At 44.3% G+C, this 20,496-nt stretch overlaps 1 long non-coding RNA gene across 4 annotated transcripts in view; it reads left to right on the forward strand.

Moving 5' to 3' along the window:
* The window catches only part of LOC144165079 (uncharacterized), a 60,412-nt gene extending 40,334 nt beyond the window's left edge, over nucleotides 1-20,078 (forward strand). For all 4 annotated transcript variants that reach the window (XR_013321340.1, XR_013321342.1, XR_013321341.1 and 1 more), the window contains 2 exons: nucleotides 9,034-9,088; nucleotides 19,860-20,078. This is a non-coding gene — a long non-coding RNA (uncharacterized LOC144165079). The remainder of the gene's footprint in view (nucleotides 1-9,033; nucleotides 9,089-19,859) is intronic.
* Nucleotides 20,079-20,496: the final 418 nt, after the last annotated feature.

Genomic DNA, 20,496 nt, shown 5'->3' on the forward strand with positions numbered 1-20,496 from the left:
TCTGGGCGCCTCGGCTGATGGACACTGCGTTTGCAACAGTTTGGCTTCACCGTTACATTCAAGTCCAGGAAAAAGCATTCGGACGCAGATTCCCGTTCGCGATGCCCATTATCCTCCCCATCGCAAGCTGCTTCATCCGAGCCACGGCTGCTGCATTTACCCATGGCACTACTCAAGCATGCACCAGTAAAGGCGGCCAGCGAGCTGCCTTCGTTTCAGCGGGCCGACACATATTGCCTAAATTTAATGAACCGCCTAAGTGGCTCGGCGGGACTACCCAAAACCCGATTGCGAGATAGAGAGAGACGGGTGATTCTTGTAGACCACATTTTAAGTGCAAATGCACTTCTTAAGCGACCCTGAACCTGCGTCCACCGGCGATGTCCGCATAGCATACCCACGTGGGTGATTGGCCAGGAATCTCCTCGTCTTCCTTGGTAACAGGGGGAGATGGGCGCGCGCTGCCTGGCCGCTGATATGGCACATACCCACGTGGGGGATTGGCCAGGAATCGGGAGTGAGAAGGGCTAATGCACCCGCTTAAAGGAGTACTGACACGAAATTTCAAAGCTGAGATCCGCTCTAGCAATCAAGTACAACGACAACACAAATAGGTGTCTTGTGAATAAATGCATCTTTCTTTCTTTGTAGTTGTGTGTGTGTGTGTGATCTCTTTTTTGCGAACATTACCGAACCGCGCAAATTGAACTCGCGCATTCGCACTTTCACATTCTTCCCCTCGGGGAAATGCGGGGAATTTTATTAGCTTGCTGACTCCGAACGTTCCGAGGAGGCCGAGGGCACGATGACAATGATTACAAGGTAAATATAAATGGTAGCGAAGCTTCGGGCGAAAAGCGGTTCTGAACCTATTACCAGCGACATCAGAATGGGGGCTTATGAGAGTAGCGATTGAAGCGCGACTAGGTGAGGAGGGAACAAACACTAGTAGCAAAAAACCAAGTTTTGTTCAACAATAAAACAACATTTATATTTTACGAACGATATTTATGTCTCAATCACATTTATTTAGGCACAGTGTGTAAATAATTTATGAAAATGCTGTTCATTCTCAAAAACATTTTTTGTAGCGCCCTCTGAAAAATTGCACATGTCATTGCTCTGTGATGCAGTCCTTGTAGTGTTCGGTAAGGCGCTCCGAAAGTTCGTCTGCTGGGAAACGCCCCTCGCATGTTTTAGTGGTGCGCTTTTGCATTTGTTTTTCCTTGTTAATTTGGTGTGCACTTAATTTTTGCTGTGCATGGAGTTGCGAGGTGCATTGGATCGTCGGTGAACACGTTTAGTACCGTGCCAGGTGGGCGCAGTGAACTACGGGACGATGCTGCCAACGGTTGCAGCGGAGCGCTTTCCTCGGTACCTACGGAAACGATGTGCTGTAAAGGTTGCAACAGCAACTCTCGTACGCCTGGAGTTTTACTGCACCATTTTCCTCTCATTTCGTCAGGTAATGCGAAACTATAGTAAATACGTGCTCGGGGGTTGTGTAAGGGTACGTGGTGGTGCTTCGAGAAAAATGGGTCCAAAGCTATGTTATGTCACAGTTATCTTTTGATTTCACCTCAGGCTGGCTCTCTCGCAAGTGGTGTCAATTACTCTAGGACTTGTCAGCGTAGTACCACTCGAAGTTAAACGAGTCGCTTTAACTGTCTATCTCAGTGTCTTCTCTATTGCATTACAACGCTTTTAGGGCTCATTGCTTCCCGCACCTGTATGCGCAAGCATTATTTCCATCGCAGTACTGTGTTGTGCTGCTCCGTGCTGCGCTGCTGCCAAATCTTTCCTGCTATTTCCTTTTACATACACCCATCGCTTTCGTTTGAATTGATCCATTTTTCTCTTTACTTATCTGTTGCGACACAGTTGCCTAATAATGCAACCAGGATATTGAAGGCGTGAATGCTGAGTGAACTTCTGTAGAAACCCATGTCTACTTGATAAGACGCCGGGACAGCTGCGGTGTGCTCGCTGCACTTTCGTGAATCGGCATTCCTGCTCCCCGGTTTTCAGCGTCAATATGCAGTGCCTAGTTCTTTTCTGTTGTTTCAAAGTAGTTCTGCTGTTGACGCCTTCATTGCTCATAATGCTATATGTTACGGGTAAAGTCGATTTTTCGGCGTGTAAGGAAAATCATAATACATGTAGTGACCACGAACATTTTGTACTTATAGAATACGTGGTGATTTTGTGGTGTATGGTAAATTTGTTTTATTTTTATCCTGGAATAAAATTCAAATGTCTTGATTATAGCATGACTATGCGCTATTTCTCCTCTTAGAACAGAAGTACACAAACTCAGCAAGCATTATATAACCTTGATCTATACTTAAGGCATGCACGCAACCTGCATATGTGCAACGCAAGTAAACCCAGCAGTGGCGTTAGTAGAAATTGGTATCGGGTTAATCAGTGGGGACCTTTTTATATGTGAAAGGGGGGCCGGGGAGAGTGGTCAAGTGTCATTTTGTGCTCTGTCCCCTAAGGCAGAAAAAAATTCTGGTTGGGGGGGGGTACGTTTGCCACCCACTGCAATCAAAATAAACAACTGATTGCTTTTATACCGCAGTGGAAGGCATGAATACAGAATAAAGGTTCAGAGAAGATGCAAGATGTTTTTATAAACACCGAGGTGAATCACACAACATTATGCTAAAGTATGTTTCTCTAGTCACGAGTGTAAGCTGCCGTTGACTTGAAGCACACACGCCAAGGGCGCGCCAACTTGCGTCAGATGGCAATGACATGGGCCCTCAGCAATTAGAGGCCTGCTAAGGCTATTTTGAACTCAAATTTTCCCGCTAATGCCACCAAAATGACGTCACTTTCTGAACGGATCTTGCGTCACATCCTGTTTATTTTTTGTTCCGCAGGAAGTGTTCCCTCCTCACACAGATGGCGCTAAGCCCTATGAGCAGCTTAATAGCCGCCATTTTTCGAACGTATGGGCTTCTATGGAAGCTTCGCTACCAGTTATATTTACCTTGATGATTATCCACAGATGGTAATGACGGTGGCCGGCTTGCTATGAGTGATCAAGGAGCGTACCCCTTGGTGACGATCCGAATGAATGATGATGATGCTGGGTTCACGGGGAATATTTTGAATGGGCATTCCCGATGCTCACAATAAATAAAAACATACACACACTACTAACTTTCTGATATACACAGAGAAAAGTGCGCACATACACGCTAAAAGAGAGGAATTTTTTAAGTATACATGTTGCGTGATGCTGCAAACAATACCAGAAATAAAAACCCCACAGCTCTCTATTTTCTATTGCTCGTTACACCGTTCAATACAATGAAAAGTTCCTTACAAGGAATTTTCAAGGTATAGAGAAAACACGATCATTAGTATCATTGCCAAGCAAGTTACAAAGCCACTTGTGTCACCAGTTCCAACAAATTTACTATATTCCGACATTTGTGTTTTCAAGATTTTATTATATATAGAATTTAAGTTTGTATCAGCGTACTGTAATGAGTTTAGAATTTTCGGTACTGAATATTGTAGTCTAGAAAATCCCTGGTTTGTTCTTCAATATGTGATTAACCAGGCGTGCCGGTGCCTTATATCGTATGACATATGTATAGGCAAAGTACGTATAAATCTAGAATAATGCGTTGCCATTCAAAAGACTTTTTTTATATTGTAAGACATTGTTTATTTTGCATGAGTGTTGGGCAGAAAATTCATTCAGGAAGTATATATATCCCTGACATTGGCATCGTAGGGCACAGTTGTAATATTTTGCGAACTAGTTTTTTTTTTCAGAAGTTATCTATGAATGTCCGTTTGGTAGGTGTTTCCCCATACGAGATGGCAAATGTTTATATGAGGAGCGAAAAGGCTGTGGTAGCGTAGAAGTTTGTTTTGTAAGGTAGAACAACTCTGTATTTGCAAAGTATCAACCACATGCCCCGGCCCACGTTTTTGAAACTGCGTTGACGTGATAGATGCCAATTAAATATATTCGTAAAGTCTTTACCATCTTTACGAGCTTTTTCTGTACCAAGCCTCAGCGTGAGGTGCCAAAGAATTTTTTTTCGTGTTGGCGAAAATAAAACAGCTTTGGTTTTTGAAGTGTTGATTTCCAGAGAGTTTTTTTACTCCAGAGAGTTATTTTACTCCAAGTAAAGTACTTATAGCATAATTTGCCGTTTGCGCGCTAGGCCTTACTTGGGGATTAAAAACAAACTGCTTTCGTAGGCATAAAATATGAGTTGTGTTTTTTCGTAATGTGAATGATGGCATCCTTATATATGCTGAACAAAGTTGGTCAAAGAATGCTTTCTTGCACTATCCCCTGGAGAGTTGATTGAAGGGATTTAATGGATGCGCCCTGTTCTCTATGTCTACGATATCATTGTAAAATTGCTAACGGGGCGCCAGAGACACCATATTGTGGTAATTTATCAAATAAAATAAAAGGGTTATCTGGTCCAAGACCTTGAATTAGTCATTACAATTGCCTAATGTTTACTTTTCACCTTCGAAGCCACTTACTATAAACTCGTTTCTTGGTAGTACAGCCAGCTGCTTTGACACTTATTTTTGGAAACCAAACTGTTGCTTAGATAAAACGAGATGTCACTGCAAAATGAAGTTACCTTTTTAAGACCATTCTTTCCAACGTTTTTTAAATGACAGGTAATACAGAAACTGGCCTGTAGTTCGAGAATTCATTTCTGAGGACGGATTCGACCACTATAGTAACTTTGGCATGTTTCCGTATTTCAGTGCACCATCTTGATTGAATAAATAGAAAACAGCAATTATGTACTTCCTCGAGTATTTGTATAAATATATTCTAAACGTAGTTTTGATCAGCTATTTCAAATTTAAAATGGAGGTACCTCCATTTTATATTTGTAATTTCCATTCGAAATTCGCCTGATGTCTTGTCGTTGATTTTCCTGTACGAGGACTGTATTGACGTGACCTGCTTAATTAGAAGATTATCAGAACGACAAACCATATAAATAGACAAATCGGCACCCAAGTGTGTAACAATCACACTGAAGTCTTGGCACGCTTCCGAAGAATTGGTTATAAAAACATCTATCAATTTATCCCAGAGATTGCCGATGCGTGTAGCTTCCCTTATAACATCGGTAAAACGAGACGACGCCAGAATCAGTCGTGACATACATGATTTTGTACCTGGCGTAGCAACGGCTTTTCCAATAATAAGACATACATTCTGTGCCTTTTTATGGGAGCAATGTTTCGAAAAAGGAAAACAAAATGTCGTTACTCCCAATACGCGGGCGATAAACAACCTGGAACCTGCATTTTCCCCACTCCAGAGCTAAAACTTCATAATTTCGGGCACCTATGACAAACGCTGCCAGCAAGTTGTACGATAACTGCTGTGACTCAAGCTGCAACAGGTCCCCACCGTGCCGATGAGGTCGGTTCACAAAAATATAACCAGGCAAGCGCATCACTTCGTGTTAACCATAACTACATAAAACTGGAAATGACATTCATTAAAAATAGGATGAGCTAGTCATGTTTACTGCATGTAGATTTCGAATTTTAGTGCAGAAAGGAAGTAGAATCGCTATGCTGAGGAAACAGAACGTCGCTGGTTGTGACAATAAAAATACTAACAGAGTGCACTTTCCTAAGGAATTTTACTAACACATTTTTTGCAGATCCGCTTCACAAGTATTCCGCACAATTTGAAAGCTGGCTGTTTTTTGCGTGCAGACTTTACTCCTTTTGACATTGGAATTAGCCAGTTTGCTTTTTTATACACGGTGTTTCTGAAGAGTTTTTTAGCTGAGGGAAGAGATTTGCGTTGACGTTTACTAGCCCCTATTTTGCCAAACCCGATGCCCTTTGTCATAGAAATTAAAATTGAAATTGTTAATTGTGAAACTTCCACGGGTACAAAATACAAACAAAAATGTCAAGGTCGTTAGTATTCGGCTAGTTTTGAGCCCATTTAAAATAGAGAGATTGACATTTGGGAGTATCGGCACGCATACAACAAATGAAGGCAAACGTTATAAAGGTAAATGCAGCCTGTGAACAGCACAACACAAAAAATATGACAACAATTGAACCAGAAACACTCAGAATGAAGAGGTAAAGCGTGACTATCCGAAAACACTTGATCAAGATATTTGACTAGCCAGGAAATACAGGGAATAATACAAGATAAGCTCTTGCGTAACAATTCACAAATGTGATCAGCGATCTGTACCATAAAAAGGAGTGTTCTTTCAGGACAGGCAAAATAAAAAATAGGCTTTCAATTAGACCGAGACATTGGAAGCACGTTGATTTAAACACAAAACAACTCTACAAGGAAGCTGGTTCCATATCTTCACACCAGTATACTACAATCACCGCTGACCGTATACGTTGTTGGTTGGCGGAATTATACATTTGCCTTGAGAGCCAGAACGACTATTTATACTAGAATTTAAGAATGGTAGCTGGAAAAGGCATGTTGTGTAATAATCGATGCAATAACACAACTGAACGGTGATCACGGAACAGTATCACCGCCATTATCTGACTATAAATGAACAAAGCACAAATGAACAATGAACAAATGGAGAGCATAGAGCTACGTAATTATTATCCTTAACGCTCTTTTTAGAAGGCGCCAAATTGATTCAACGTAGGTGCTGTGAGTAAATCACCAGGCTTTTATGCACTAAGACAAGTGCAAGTAAAATATCGAAAAATAAATAGTGCACATTGTATGAAAATCGAAGTGGTGACGACTTTTCGTCGGGACGAGACAAGAACGAGAAAGTTTTTTTCTACGATTGTCTATGTGGCGCCTCCATTTAAACGCTTCGTCTAGAACTACACGTAAAATAGAAATGTGCGTCAACACGATCAATTTCGATAACTGGTATGGTCACTGTGATTGCTAAAGTATCGTGTGCTTTATAAGGGGCCTAAACACAATATATATAGTTTTAAAGGTGTTCAGTGGGATTTTGTTCGATACAGACCATTTGCGAATACTTTCTATTTTAGTATTGATAGTACACTCATCATCCAATAACGATTTAGATCTTACGAATATTGCCGTATCACCAGCGTAAACATTAGCCTGGGCGCTACGCAGACAATCAGGCAGGTCCTTGATAAAAAGTGTAAAAGGTAAGGGCCCCAATACGAATCCCTGCGGTACTCCTATGTTGATTTCTTTTATGCTTGAGGTATGTCGGTCTATATTTACGGCTTGTTGGTTACTGCTGAGATAACTTTTGAAGAACTCGAGAGCCCCACCCCTAATCGTGGTAACTTAATGAGAAAAATATTGAGCTCAACAGTATCAGATGCTTTTGTATGTCCAAAAAACCACGATTCATTGTTGTAACGCCATCATTATTTATGTCACAAACAAATTATTGTCAATGTAGTAGACTTAGCTTCGCGAAAAACGTCCTGATGTGGGGAAATTAGGTCACTTTCATGAAGGAACTATCTTATTCGCTTGGCTATTAGCTTTTCTAATACAGTATTATTGCAACAAAAAACAGAAATGGGCTTGTGATTACCGTGGTCATTTGGGTCACCGGTTTGGTATATTAGAAGGACATATGTCATTTTCACATTAAAGGGATTAACACTAGTGAAGAACACCTTATTGAATAGCGAGGTCAAAATTTTGGCCAAAGTGTTTATGTTGTTTTTAAGAACAAATACTGGAAGGACATTGATTTTAGTGGTCTTGCCAGTCTAGCAGTTTGGTGGTTGATATCAATTTTTGCACGTTATGTCCAAAATGCAAAAGGTAACTCATGCCATGGAGGCAAGTGAAGGCATTCAGTATCACGCATCCCGGCTATCAAGTTCGCGCCGACTGCGCAGAAGTGATAGTCGATATTTTCAGTTAAGGCTTGTATATCGGCTGAGCAGTGTCAAACGGGTAGCACCCTTTTGGGAACGATAGCTCGAATAATAAAATTGATGGTCGCCCAGAGCTGTTTGCTGTCCCCTGCTGAATGATTAGTTCATGTACAGTAAAACTGCTTCTTTTTTCTTCGTATCATGGCCATTGCCTTATTTCTACATCTCTTATTTTGAAAAGAGCAGTCTGCATTTCTATTGTTTTGTTTCATTTTTTGATGCCAATGACCTCTAATGGCCAGATACCGTCCCATTCAAATGAAAATCAGCCGCGGTGCCCAACTAGAGAAGCAGTGACAACTGGGCTATTTGGTAATAATGCATATGGGACATCTTGAAGGTCGCGCACCTAAACAAGGACACCAGCCAAAGAAAACGACATGAAAGAAACGAAATATGCCCAACTAACCTAAGGGAAGCACAAAAACTTGCATCAAAAACTTGCGGTCAATATCTGTCATTTATTTCACCGGCATCCTGTTCGAACACGTCGTGCACAACCAATGGCAAAACTTCCTGAAACGCACGACCAGTTTTCACTGACCACGAACGGATTCCGGTTACAGCTGGCGACAAAATATTCGTGTTGAAACTCAAGGGGGCATAAAAATAAATCGGCAGACAGAGGTTTGGGCAATCCCGTATCTGGATTTAAATGTGGCATTTGAAAGCGTCAATGATAAGCACATACTTATTATTCTAAATCTACTTTGGTGTGGAACCTGTATGTGCAGCTACGTTCGGTACTGTTTCTGCAGACACCAAAACATGGTCACGATGGGAGACATTTAAACCCAACACATTCCTAGCGGTAGACGCGTCCCACCACAAGTAAAGGGGTTGGCCCCCATCCAATACCTGCCAGTTTCATGAATTGTTCTGGACACGCCAAAATCCTGATGGTTTTCTAGGACACGGCGATATTACTACACACGGCTGTCCTAAAAAGCAGCGGTATGTAAAACAAAAGAAGTGTGGCCGACTGGCTGCAACTTTGATTTTTTTGTGCTGTTTTTAACAACGAGAAACTCATCTATACGTTTCAATGCATATCGTAAGCGTTCTGAGCATCAGTGAAGTATGCCCACTTGTGTCCGCGCTTTTACAGCTTATTTTCGGTATCCGCAGGTCAAAAATTGGCACTGTCTCTGCCAATGCTGTTGGAGATGGCTGTGTGGGAAGCGTAAGTGTTTCCAAATTGTTGCTTCTATTCTTCCCCGTCTCATGTGTTGTATGTTGTTTTTGGAGACCATTTTCAGAACAGAATTTTCAAATTGATTCTGTATATTCGCAATAGAAGTTGGCTACTGACTGCGTAGTTCATTCAATAACCAAGCTGCATGCGCAAATAACAAGAAACATGCGTAAATTACCTTTTCATTCCTTTGCTTTGCTTCACAGTAGCAGAAAAAGAACGAGTCTTTCGCCCCCTCAGGAAGCTCGTAATGGTCTCTCGTCTGTCCTTCCTAATTCCAATTTATTGCACATCATTTTAAAGGCATTATTTCGGAGGATGTTTGTAAAATTTTATATGTTTTTTGCACTCCCCCTTGTACGCTCTTTCTGGGAGCACAGTGAAGTTAAGACATAGTCTTCGTACGTTTTTTTTTGGTGGGCGTGAAGAGGCCCACTCGGTAGGAGGTCCCCTCAACAGTTTTATTTTAGTACCTCCTTCAGCACTAATAACAGCGTGATATATAGTGTATGAAAATTTGTAATACGTTTCTGAGCTCCTAGAATAAGCCATAGGTGATGTATCCTGATATAGGGAGGAAAAAGTTGTGATCTGGCACTAAAGCAACAGCCACCGGCTAGAGTTCCCCGCTGATGTGTAACAGGTGAAGGCACCATCACTCTTTGGTAGAACTAACCAGTGACGACATCTTGCACAAACTGTCTGATGCGACGGCCGGAACCAGCCAGCAGGCGCGGTCATGCCCATAGATGTTATTATAAAAGGGATTCCATCATAAACAACAGTTTCAATGTGATGAAGTTTCTTGATCAAAATAGTTTCTCGTAAACAATAGCACATCGTAAACAACCGTTTCAAAATAGCAATGACAAAGTATTTATCCGGAGAAGAGAGCGCGACGGTGCAGCTGAACCCGCTCCGGCACTGGGTTATGCTTAAACATCAATCTGGACCAGTCGACGCCCTATTTCCTACTGCACCCGGACGTTGTAGCTCACACGTGCGAGCAGGCCACGGGCGATTGCGCCGAAAATCGTGCCGTTTTGCCGGTGGATCCTGTAGGTGTTCTGTCGGGGACCGTCTTTTCGGGCGGACCAGTCGTCAAGGCAAGCTGGACTACCTATTTCTGACACTCCTGCAGTTCCTTTCAGAATGCCCGTAGTTCTTGCAGTGAGTCACATTCCGTTACTGCCGGGAAGCGCAATGGTGCCACTGCAAGAGCATGTTGGTGGTTACGCACCGAGCCACCTGCATTCAGCCGGCTCGGGGGCAAACCTAACGACACCGGGACTGAGACACAAAATACCTTCAGCCTCAATACACTGCAACGATCCCATTCTCCGCTTTGTTGATCACATTCCTTTTACGAATACCCACGTGCGCGGCTACCTCTCCTTTGTTTCGGGCTCAATACTGGTCATTTAACCCAACCTTGCATTGCAAAGGGGCAGGGTCGGGCGACAAGAGGGTAGCCACGTGTTCGGGAGCTCCACCTGTTTGGTGCTACAGCGCCTGGCAAATTTGACTGATCCGCCTCCACCTGCGGCTGTGCCGCTGCCCTATGTCACCTGCTACTCCTGCTCATATTGGCAACGATGGTACGCAGCTCTAACGCCCTGAATGGAATACGCACATCCCAATTCATTCGTCATGGTATTTACTTAGATAAAAACTAAGGTCGTCAGATAAAAAATTAAAAAATACGCATTCATCATGGCTGTTCCCTACGACGAGCCAGTCAAACGGTCCCAAAATTGGTTTTGAGGCTACACTGTTGCGTTTCCAGTCATTCTACTACTGTCCAAAGAACATCTTCCAGTAAAATGTTTAAAGATGTTAAGTCTTAGCCGGAGTTACCGCTCACTAAATAAACAGGCCATGAGGCCTGATGGTATCACTCTTCTTCGTGTCTCAATGCACTGCAGAGGCTAAGACCTGACCAGCCCTGAGCAAGATAACCTAAGCACAATAGTCACGCCTCTTGGGCACCCAGATACGCGCAGCCTTTGGTTGGCTCGGTGGTACGTCATGCTTTTTTGGCAAATGACACATTTGCTCCGCCGATCCTGGCTCAGCGGGGGCGTCTCCGGTTGTCGCTTCTCGCGATGGCCGGGCTGGGACCCGCTCAATATTTGTTAAACGCAGTAACTGAGTGCTTAGAGCTAGATATAAAACATGCGGAGGAACAACCACAACTGAGCCTCTCGCGACATTTTCGAAGATTCCCACTAACTAAATTCCTACTTGCGTTTTCACATGAGCACTATTATAATACACACGTTCCCACCGTGGCCGGTTTGCGTATAAAATTTGAACTTTGAACTTTGCTTTATTTCCATAAAATATATGGTGGATTTGTTGGGAAAAAAACCGCCCTAGGCAGCTTGACTAAAAGGCTTAGAATCCGCGGATCTTTTATATCCTCGCTTGCAAAAGGCCGTGAGATGGCAATTTTTGCACATACTATTATCTTCTTTCCAGCATGTGTAAACCGGGTTTCTTCACTACTGCCATTCCGGGGGTGGGGAACAAGATTTAGCGGCAGCGTCGTACGCCGCTTTATGGCCGCAATAACCCCAGCTTGTATACAGACCCGTGTGGCGGCCACCCGCAGACGGGGACGTTTAGGCCTACAGAGACGTCGCATGCTATTCAGGGTTAGACAGCTCTTGGAAACGAGAGGCCATGTCTACAAAGTCACCTACGTTCGTGGGGCGGATCGCAAAAAGGACATTCTCCCTTGCAGCCATACGCCGCGCTAGAGCAGAGTCGCTCGCCCTGGGGACCGCCGGGACCTACTGAATGACTAGCGGCTGCCCAGGAAGCTGGTATTGGTTATAGGCATGAGTGCGGTTCGCAACCCGCTAAGAGGGTGCCGCTGTCTTCAGCGCGACCTGTGCCACAGACGCTGCATCACTTCTGCAGTTGTGTCCCGAACATTGGGCAGAATGGCGAGTCGGTTTTGCTGGTGAACAAAAAAAGCAAGGAAGTGTATTTACGTTACTTTGATAAGCTCTACATTACGAGGTGTGTAAGAGTTAGCATAGGGTGTACCGAATGCGCACTCAAGCGATTATGTGCATGATATACCGAAATTCGAAGGCCTGTTTAGGGCCATTTGCTGCACGCGCCAATGGCGAGCCTGTTCGTTTTCAACTGGGAAAATTGTCTTCTCTAATCTGTTTTTGGGCACGCCTACTGTTTAGTCCATGATGAAGTCGTTTCTATATTTTTGCCCAGGGATTCTATGTTTCTGCTTTTTGACACTGGCTGCGACACTTCAAACGCACCGCTTAGCGCCGGCGACTCTTTTGCCGCCGGTTCTTGCATGTAGCCAGGGGCCATATCTAAATTGACGGTAGCATTCGGAAGCACCTCAGCATCAGGCCACGAAATGCACAGATCGCGGCGCATGCTACACCAGGTAGTGGCGGCAAAACTTCTGTCCCACCACTTAGAGCCCGTCACTTTGTTTACCACCGATTGTTGCAGATCTCCCGGATTGTCCTTCAGCGGGCATGCATCGTGAGCAAGATAGCGTATCGAAAATCCAAGATCAGGTTCGGCCAGGGGGCGCATCTTCATCGTTGCATGTTGTCCATAGAGAGAGAAACAGAAAAAATATGACACCCTCATACATCCCAGAGGCTAAAGTGACTTCAGCGCACTAAGGTTACTCAGTGCCCAAAAGCTTACTCCACGATAATTCTAAATACAAAACCTTTTTTTCCACGCTGCATTACCGAAATTGGTGACTAATAACCAGAGAAAACTCACACTTTCGAGTTCATTCTTTACGTAACGCCCGTAGTGTATTTACGCCCCCTGCAGAGCCGCGGGTAGAGGGCCTGTCTCAACGGCTACGAAGGCTTTAGGGAGAGCTCTCGGTGAGCGACCCCGACATTGTCTGCTCATCTCTACCTCCCCAAACATGGTAGGTAGGTGCGTCAATAGAGACTGTCCCCGTGATCGTTTCATCTAATATTAAGAACATTTATCCATAATGTAAAATCCGAACCGGGGTCTAGAGCGGCAGTGCGTGGCCGCGGGTGGCCCTTAAATGCCGCAAAGGTTATGCGCTACGCTTATCGAGCGCTGTTGGAACAACATGGGCATCAGCAGAAACAAGTCGTCTGTTCCCCAGCTGCAAAATTCCTCAGCGCTGCCAGATAACTCATGAATTGACCCCGGTCCCGGATCTCTGCAGCACTACTCCGAAACAACAAGTACGCTGCGATAATTTCGGTACGAGCCACGCCCACGGGCGGTTTGCAGGGTCTGGCGATTCTTGACGACATGCCAACTTTTGGAGACCCGTGGGGAAGGAAATGTTAGTGTGGTTTCTTGGATGATTTTTCGTCCTTTTGACCATTGTAATTCATTTATTTCTGATCCCTTCGGATGTACCATTTTCTACAGAAAGTGCCTTAAATGAACTTTTATTGCACTTGAGCTTTGTGGATAATCTTAACAAGCAAATGAGAACAAACTTTCAGGCAGATGACTGCGAAGACACCAACGTCGAGCGCTACTTACCGGCACACAATGAAATTTGCCCTTCTTTTAAATACTCAGCATTTCAGTAACTCACGATGTCACCCGCGTTGACGTCCGTAGTCCGCACCGTCGTTGTCCGCACCCCTCCCTACTATATAAAAAAATACTATCCGGCGCCCGGTTTCGATCTCTCGACCCTGCGGGCAGAACGCAATGTACATGGTGCTCTACCCAGTGCGCCACAAAGCCGACACAGAATGGGACGCTACGAACGCGCCTAATATCGTTGACTCATTCAAATTACTGCTGACGAGCGCTCTCTCGTCAGCAGTTGCCACAAGTGCAACAACATTAACGTAACGCAAACTACTTAACGTCGTGCGCCCCCGGAAATGCTCTGCATTTCATCGTGCCCCTCGCGAAGGGGATGTTTCACTGCGTCTTCTCTCGGTCGCGGGACCCGTGGCGCCATCTGGCGGAGGCGCGGCACAATTCGTACCACTTTGAAAAGATGCGACGCCAGCCAGCTGTGTGTGTGCGTGCCGCACTTGTACAAATGGCGAGTGCATTGGCTGTCCACAGAGCAAAGCATTCGTGCAAGTAAGCCGTTGCAGTCAGTCATTGTTTCAAACGAGTGGTCTGGGAGTCAGAGATTCCTAGAAGAGTGAAGGTCGGAAAGGCCCTTTACTTGCGATTTATGATTGTTCAAGGTTTTGGGTAGAGATACTTTTTTGGGCCAATATATTTATTATCCGGCACCTGATGTATGAATTGCCTCAAAATTAGTAAGCAACACCATATGCTAAAGTGTAATGCTTCAGTAGTTTACAGGAGCTGGAGATTTCATTCAGAGCAGTGGGAAGTGTGTTGGACAAAGTGTTATAGCCATGAGAACGTAAAGAGGCACGAAAGCGGTAAAACATGGCATACAGCGAACTTCCATTTCAAGTCCTCATTCTTTGAATGCTTTACATAAACTTGTATAGCATAGCTTTTTTGTATACGGTAGTCAACCGCTGTGGATTTCTCCCATCCCAGCAAACAAATAAAACTGGTTATGAGGTTTTCTGCTCGTCGTAATTTCTCCTCTTTTTTTGCGGAAATACTAAAAAAATACGTACTTGTATAGCCTTGCTGAAAATGGCGATTTTTCTGAGTCATTTTCAAACTTTAACTTCAATGTTGGAACTTTTTTGGCTTCTTTCGCGTCAAGCACCCGGCTCCCGGTGGCAAGCTCCCCGCGACTGAATATCTGTTTCGGGGATGTTGGTCTGAGCGTCATGGAACTTCGTTCTTCCGGCGGTATCTTCCCAGGCGGAATTTTACAAGTCTTCTTCCATGACACTTTGCTTTTGAAATGCGAACCGTTTTCAAACATTATGCAGGAAGGGAAGCCGAAGTGAGTGAACGTCTCGGAAAGGTTTGGTAGGATCAAGTTTAACACGTTGAGAGGAAAACATTTCCAGCCAGTTAAAAACTGCTCATTTTAAGCAGAATGAACTGGTTACCTCGCGTGGCCTCCTGCTGCGGACCTGATACGTGGAAGAGGCCAATCTACCACAGCTACTGTTTTTAGAAGCTTCATAACCCGGGGCTTTACCAGCGCGTGACGGTGGTAGTTGCATTAGGCACAACTCCGAGAAAAGCTCAGTACGTCCCCTTTAATGCCTGGCCAGGTTGCAAAACGGCTTAGCTTATAGTAACTTCAACTATCGCTGCCACGCTGTGAAAGTGCTGGGTCGTGAAAGTACAGTTATCTCTCTTTAACTCGTACTCGGGTACCTTGAAATATTGGTTAGGTAGAAATTTTTTCTCGCCATATTTATACCTTCTATATGCCCTATGTATTGGCCGCCCGTTGTCTCGAAACGTTTTTAAATGCAGAGCATTTCTTAGCCTCGCCTGTTCCTGCGTCGGACGGTGTCAACAGTTCCGCGTCCACAGCAGGTGCGCCTCTCCTTCCCTCCTCTCTCTCAACAGCAGCTGGCGCGCGCATGCGTCGTAGTCAGCCCGTTTGCTCCGTCTTGGTCTCGGCGTAACAGGTGCGTGACAGCAGCGCGGTGGGGCGTGGAAGGGCGCGCGCTGTTTGCGCATGCGCGCTCTTCCCCCCGTACTGCTCTCCCTCTACTGCGCGCGCTGCAAATATAGCGGCTAGCGGTCGCTCGTGTTTCAGTTACTGCGTTGCTCCTTCCTTTTTTGGTTGACGCTCGTGCCCACGTTTACTCGTGTCTGCTACTCCAGCATCACGGAAGAAGCGATGGAAGCAATACTGCCTTCAATCAGTACTGAGGCCCCAATGCTCTGCATTTACTCGTGTTCCCCTCGCGGGAAGGCGCGGGAATTTTTTTGTGGGACCACGTACATCTCGAAATATTGCCACAGAGGGCCAAAGGCAAACTCCGCTAAACAAAGCTGATAAAGCTCCCGTGGAAACTCTTGGTTCCCACCACGCGCCGACCGTGGTCGTTAATGGCCACTTTACGCGGAGAACGTGCTGTACAACGCTTATGTCCCCATTACCAGAACGCTGTCCGATGCCTACAGCGCAACGGCAGCTGCGGACGATGAAGCTCATCATGCGGATGACGAAGAGCCTTTATAGCGGTCTACGACAGCAGATACAAGTAAGATGCCGCACGTGCTTCGCAGCATTGAACAATGTAATGTCGGCGACCAAGCAATGATGTGATGTTTTTAGCAGCTTTACTGGAACCGTATACAAGCATCACGCCGTTCTTTCTTCCCGCAAAAAGAAAATTTTGCGTTTTCTGTGCAAATATTTTGCGTATTTTATGAAAGCTTTCCTTTGCAGTGGAGCTATTTTTATCTGCACTAGCTCTAAGAGCAGTGATCCGGCCGCACATTTGCGCGATTTCCCCTAACTCGAAACGCCGCTTATCGCGAAATTTTCGGCAGATTTTAGAACTCCGAGTTCGACAGGCATTACTATATCCCAAGATCTGTTTCCGCAACTTTGTTGTAATCAATGATAACGTTTTTCTTCGTCCATTGGGGGGCGCAGAAAACTGATAAGCCATTATCGCCGAGCAGATAGATGTCAAACCAATCTTCGTTACCGATTCATGCAACGCCACTCGCTAGCATCTTCAGCACCCGGTGGCACAGGCCATCTGCTTTCTGGGCCCTAATTAGACCTTGACAGATCTTGCTACCCTTTGCTACCGTTTATCATGTTGCATTAGCGAGAGTTCCCTAGCAGGTCGATCACTGTATGACTGCTTTGGAAACAGTATGCATTGATTTCGGCTAGCGCTATCACAACCCGGTTGTCTACGCACAGACGCATAGAATGGCATTTCGCACCCGTATCAAATATGTCGTTTAGGGCAACTTCAAGAACCTTCTACATATGTAGTTTTCGGCCTCGGAATAAGCCGAAATGGTGAAGCATCTCCAGAGTATATTTTGTTGTCTAGAACCTCGGTCATTTCAAGCCTCGCGGGAAGTTGTTACCCAAAGTAGTAGAGTTTCCTCCAGCATTCATTGCACATCACGGCGAGGGTCGCATCTGGAAAAGATGCGAGACTCGCCGTGATCTCTGCGATCGTGTTTCCTGACGCTTCCTTCTGGCTCTCTGCGGTGCAGTCCGGAGTGGTTGTGCACTGCGGTTGCAAACGGTGCATCGGCGTGTTCGTAAAAGGAAACAATGGGGCTAGTTGCTCCTACTGACAGGCGTTCCCCCGTATGTCTAACACAATGCCTCTTTCGAGAAAGAAGTCTCTCCTCAGCATTGCTTGGGGTATGTACCATGCCAAGCACAAATGGTTTTTATAACACTTTCCATTGATTACTTTTTCAATTATTTCATTACACTGCTCTCAGAGATGCTCCCAACGGGTGGTATGTACCTGAAGCAGACGACGAAGCCGTATCAGCGACGACACCGCCCTAGACCAGGCACTTCAGCGCGGGGAACGCTGTGTACATTTGCCACGCCTCCTCTAGCAGGCGCCGTGAGGGAAACCTCCGCCACCCTCGTTTTTATTTAGGTTTTTTTTATACAGAAAATTAATTTTCTCCTTTTTCCCATCCCTCTAACGCCGCTTCCGCCGCTTCGGAAGTTTGTTGTGTCCGGATGTCACCAAAGAACGATCGGCCGGTAGAGCTAGAAAGCGTTGCTTTTGAAAAAGTGGTAGAATGATTCTTTGGTGTATTTTCTCAAAATCCGCGTTAAATGTTTTTTTTTCAGCTATCATGCCGAAAACAAAAATCAAACTGATAAATAGCACCTAAAGACGTACGTAAGCGCGCTTGCATGCGTATAAAAAAGTATGTATGTATGTATGTATGTATGTATGTATGTATGTATGTATGTATGTATGTATGCGTGTGTATGTATGTATGTATGTATGTATGTGTGTATGTATGTACGTACGGGTGCGTGCATGTAATAGCAGAACTTTCTGGTACCAGGCATGCACGTCTGCAGGATTTTCTGTTGAGGGGGAAACCCGTTGCACTGCTGTAGAAGATGGGGGGCATATTGTAAAAAAAAATTCCACTTCGTCCTAAGGAAATAACGAAGAGTACTCGTTTCTGTTATTCTGGTTTTAAGAAAGAAGACATTGAACAATGAAGCTTCCAAAGCTTGGTTAACGTTCATACACCACAACAAAAAATCAGTGTATTACATAACAGCAAAAAACTTTTGCATAGAACGATCGAAGGCAGATGTTTTGAAACTATTGTCGCGCAGCAATAAAATAACCATGTTTTATAAATGATGCTCTGAGCCAAACTGCGAAAAACTGGTATTTGCTATGTGAAACTCCACTCTGGCAATTACTAATCAATAAATATAAGCACTATGTCTACAAGTGTTTGCATCGAAAAGTGCTTACTTTTGTGAATTCTGTGTGCCTGTTAATAATTTCACGATGCTGCTGGAGCATGACAAGTTGACACGCACGCTTTTCGGACACCGTCGAACGAGTTTCAAACGGTATTCTTGCCATTCTCGAGGTTCTATAGATACAAAACGGCGAATTTAGTTTTGTGTACTTGTGCGGACACAATTCAAATCATTGAATGTATTTTAATTGCAAAAAGAACACAAATACCAATATATGCTGCTGGCACTTCCTGTGTGTCTCTTTCTCTGTTCTTGTGTTGGTCTTTCTCGCCACTGGCACTTCTATGTCATTTCTACATCCCAGGAGGTCTCAGCATTGCCCTAGGGTGCTGATCCTGCAAGCACGGTAGTGGAAAAGAAAAATATAAAACGCTTCAATTCCTACCCTCGTTCTGTAGAGGCATGGTCGTCTTACCCCCGGCGATAACTTTCTGCGGGATTTGCTTGTTTTTAACTCTTCTGAATCGCTTCGTTCCGTCTCCTCCGCAATGTATCCTTCTCTAGTGCCATGCATCTAAATAGTGGACCATAATGGCAAATTTCTTTTCAAGGCTGTTTGTTTCCGTGGCTGCGTTCTTCTACTGCTTTAGTTTTCGGCGGTGTACTTGCGTTTACAGTGCCCTATCGATATTGTCGACATACATAGGGTGCTTTTGGGTACCTTGATATGTGCTAGAAGGATATTTCATACCTCTTTTCAAGGAACACATCTTTAGTACTTGTATTCGGAAGCAGCGCGTGGGAAGTCAATATTTGCTTCCCAAAATTTTGCCATAAAAGTTTCGTATGTTTGCTTTGTGCTTTGTAACAATCTCATGGGGCTCTACGCTATCAACGATCTTCCAAATTGTTTACGCACTGGTCAGTTCGTAATTTTGAGGCTACTTAGTTGAGATACAGCAGCTAGTCATGCAGGTATTCACGCCATATCGGTGTGGCCGCGACTCATTGGTGAAATGAAGCTTACGTTTCATTAAAGGATCCAGCTATCTTTCCTTTAAACATTTTCACGTAACTCCTAGAGTTTCAAGGCATGACAGCTTCAGATTCGTTTCCATAGGCGTACAAATGTTAACCATTTGTTGGCGCCTTCCATTTGGGGCAAGTGCATAGACCTGCAGATGTGAAAAGATTTTCTAACAGCAGCGTAGTTTTTGAAAATCGTTACAGTTTCGCTTCTTAAAATCTGCAATTGACGTCTCATTTTTAATTCTAATTGCTGCAGTTACTATTAGAGTTGATACAACTGCTTGTGACATCATCTTTAAATTATTTGATGTTCTAAGAGGGAAAAGTGTGTATTCATAATTTTTGTGTTTTGGCTGAAAAGCTCACACACATTTGTTTATGTTGTCACACAAGGTGTTTATGCCTAAAATTCTCTTCCAGTGCTCGCCCGGCGCACAGAAAAAATGTAATGATAACCCGAATTGCACTTGCCTTGAGTCAACATGTACAAGTCTGAAATTCGAGCCTACGCCTCCGCCACACCGGGTGTAATCTGGCAGAAGGCACAAAACCTAACAACAAAGGTTCCGATTTCGTCCTTACACAAGAATAAAGGTATCATACCAATGTCGCTGGTGAAATAAAAACTAGTGAATAAAAGCAGTGGTTTTATTCCTCTTGTTAAACTTCTTTCAGTGCTAATAAATTTTCATAAGGAATGTTCCCGAATAACAATCATTTACTGCTTGCACTGCTCAGCGTTCGGGATTTAAGATATTTACCCTTCTACTAAAATTAGATTCGATGAGCGATATATATTCACCGGAATCTTTTCCTTTGCTTTGTTTATTTCTGTGTTTTGTTGCCGGAATGTTTCCGCGCTCGGCTGTCTTGAGTAATTTAGAAGTGAAGTCCTCGTTTTCTACCGTTTTTTGGTATGCCGCTTAGGCTGTCTCGTGTGAAAAGAACATTGCTTCAAGTTGTCTTAGCAAGACCTAAAAATTTATTTGATCTCCAGTGCTGTAGTTGTACCTTGACGGTTCCAGTGAGAATCGATGATGATGCTTGGTGTTTTATG

This window comes from Haemaphysalis longicornis, unplaced genomic scaffold, assembly GCF_048455015.1.
Source record: "Haemaphysalis longicornis isolate Haplotype H1 unplaced genomic scaffold, Haemaphysalis longicornis Haplotype H1 scaffold_14, whole genome shotgun sequence".
In the NCBI taxonomy this organism is placed as follows: domain Eukaryota; kingdom Metazoa; phylum Arthropoda; class Arachnida; order Ixodida; family Ixodidae; genus Haemaphysalis; species Haemaphysalis longicornis.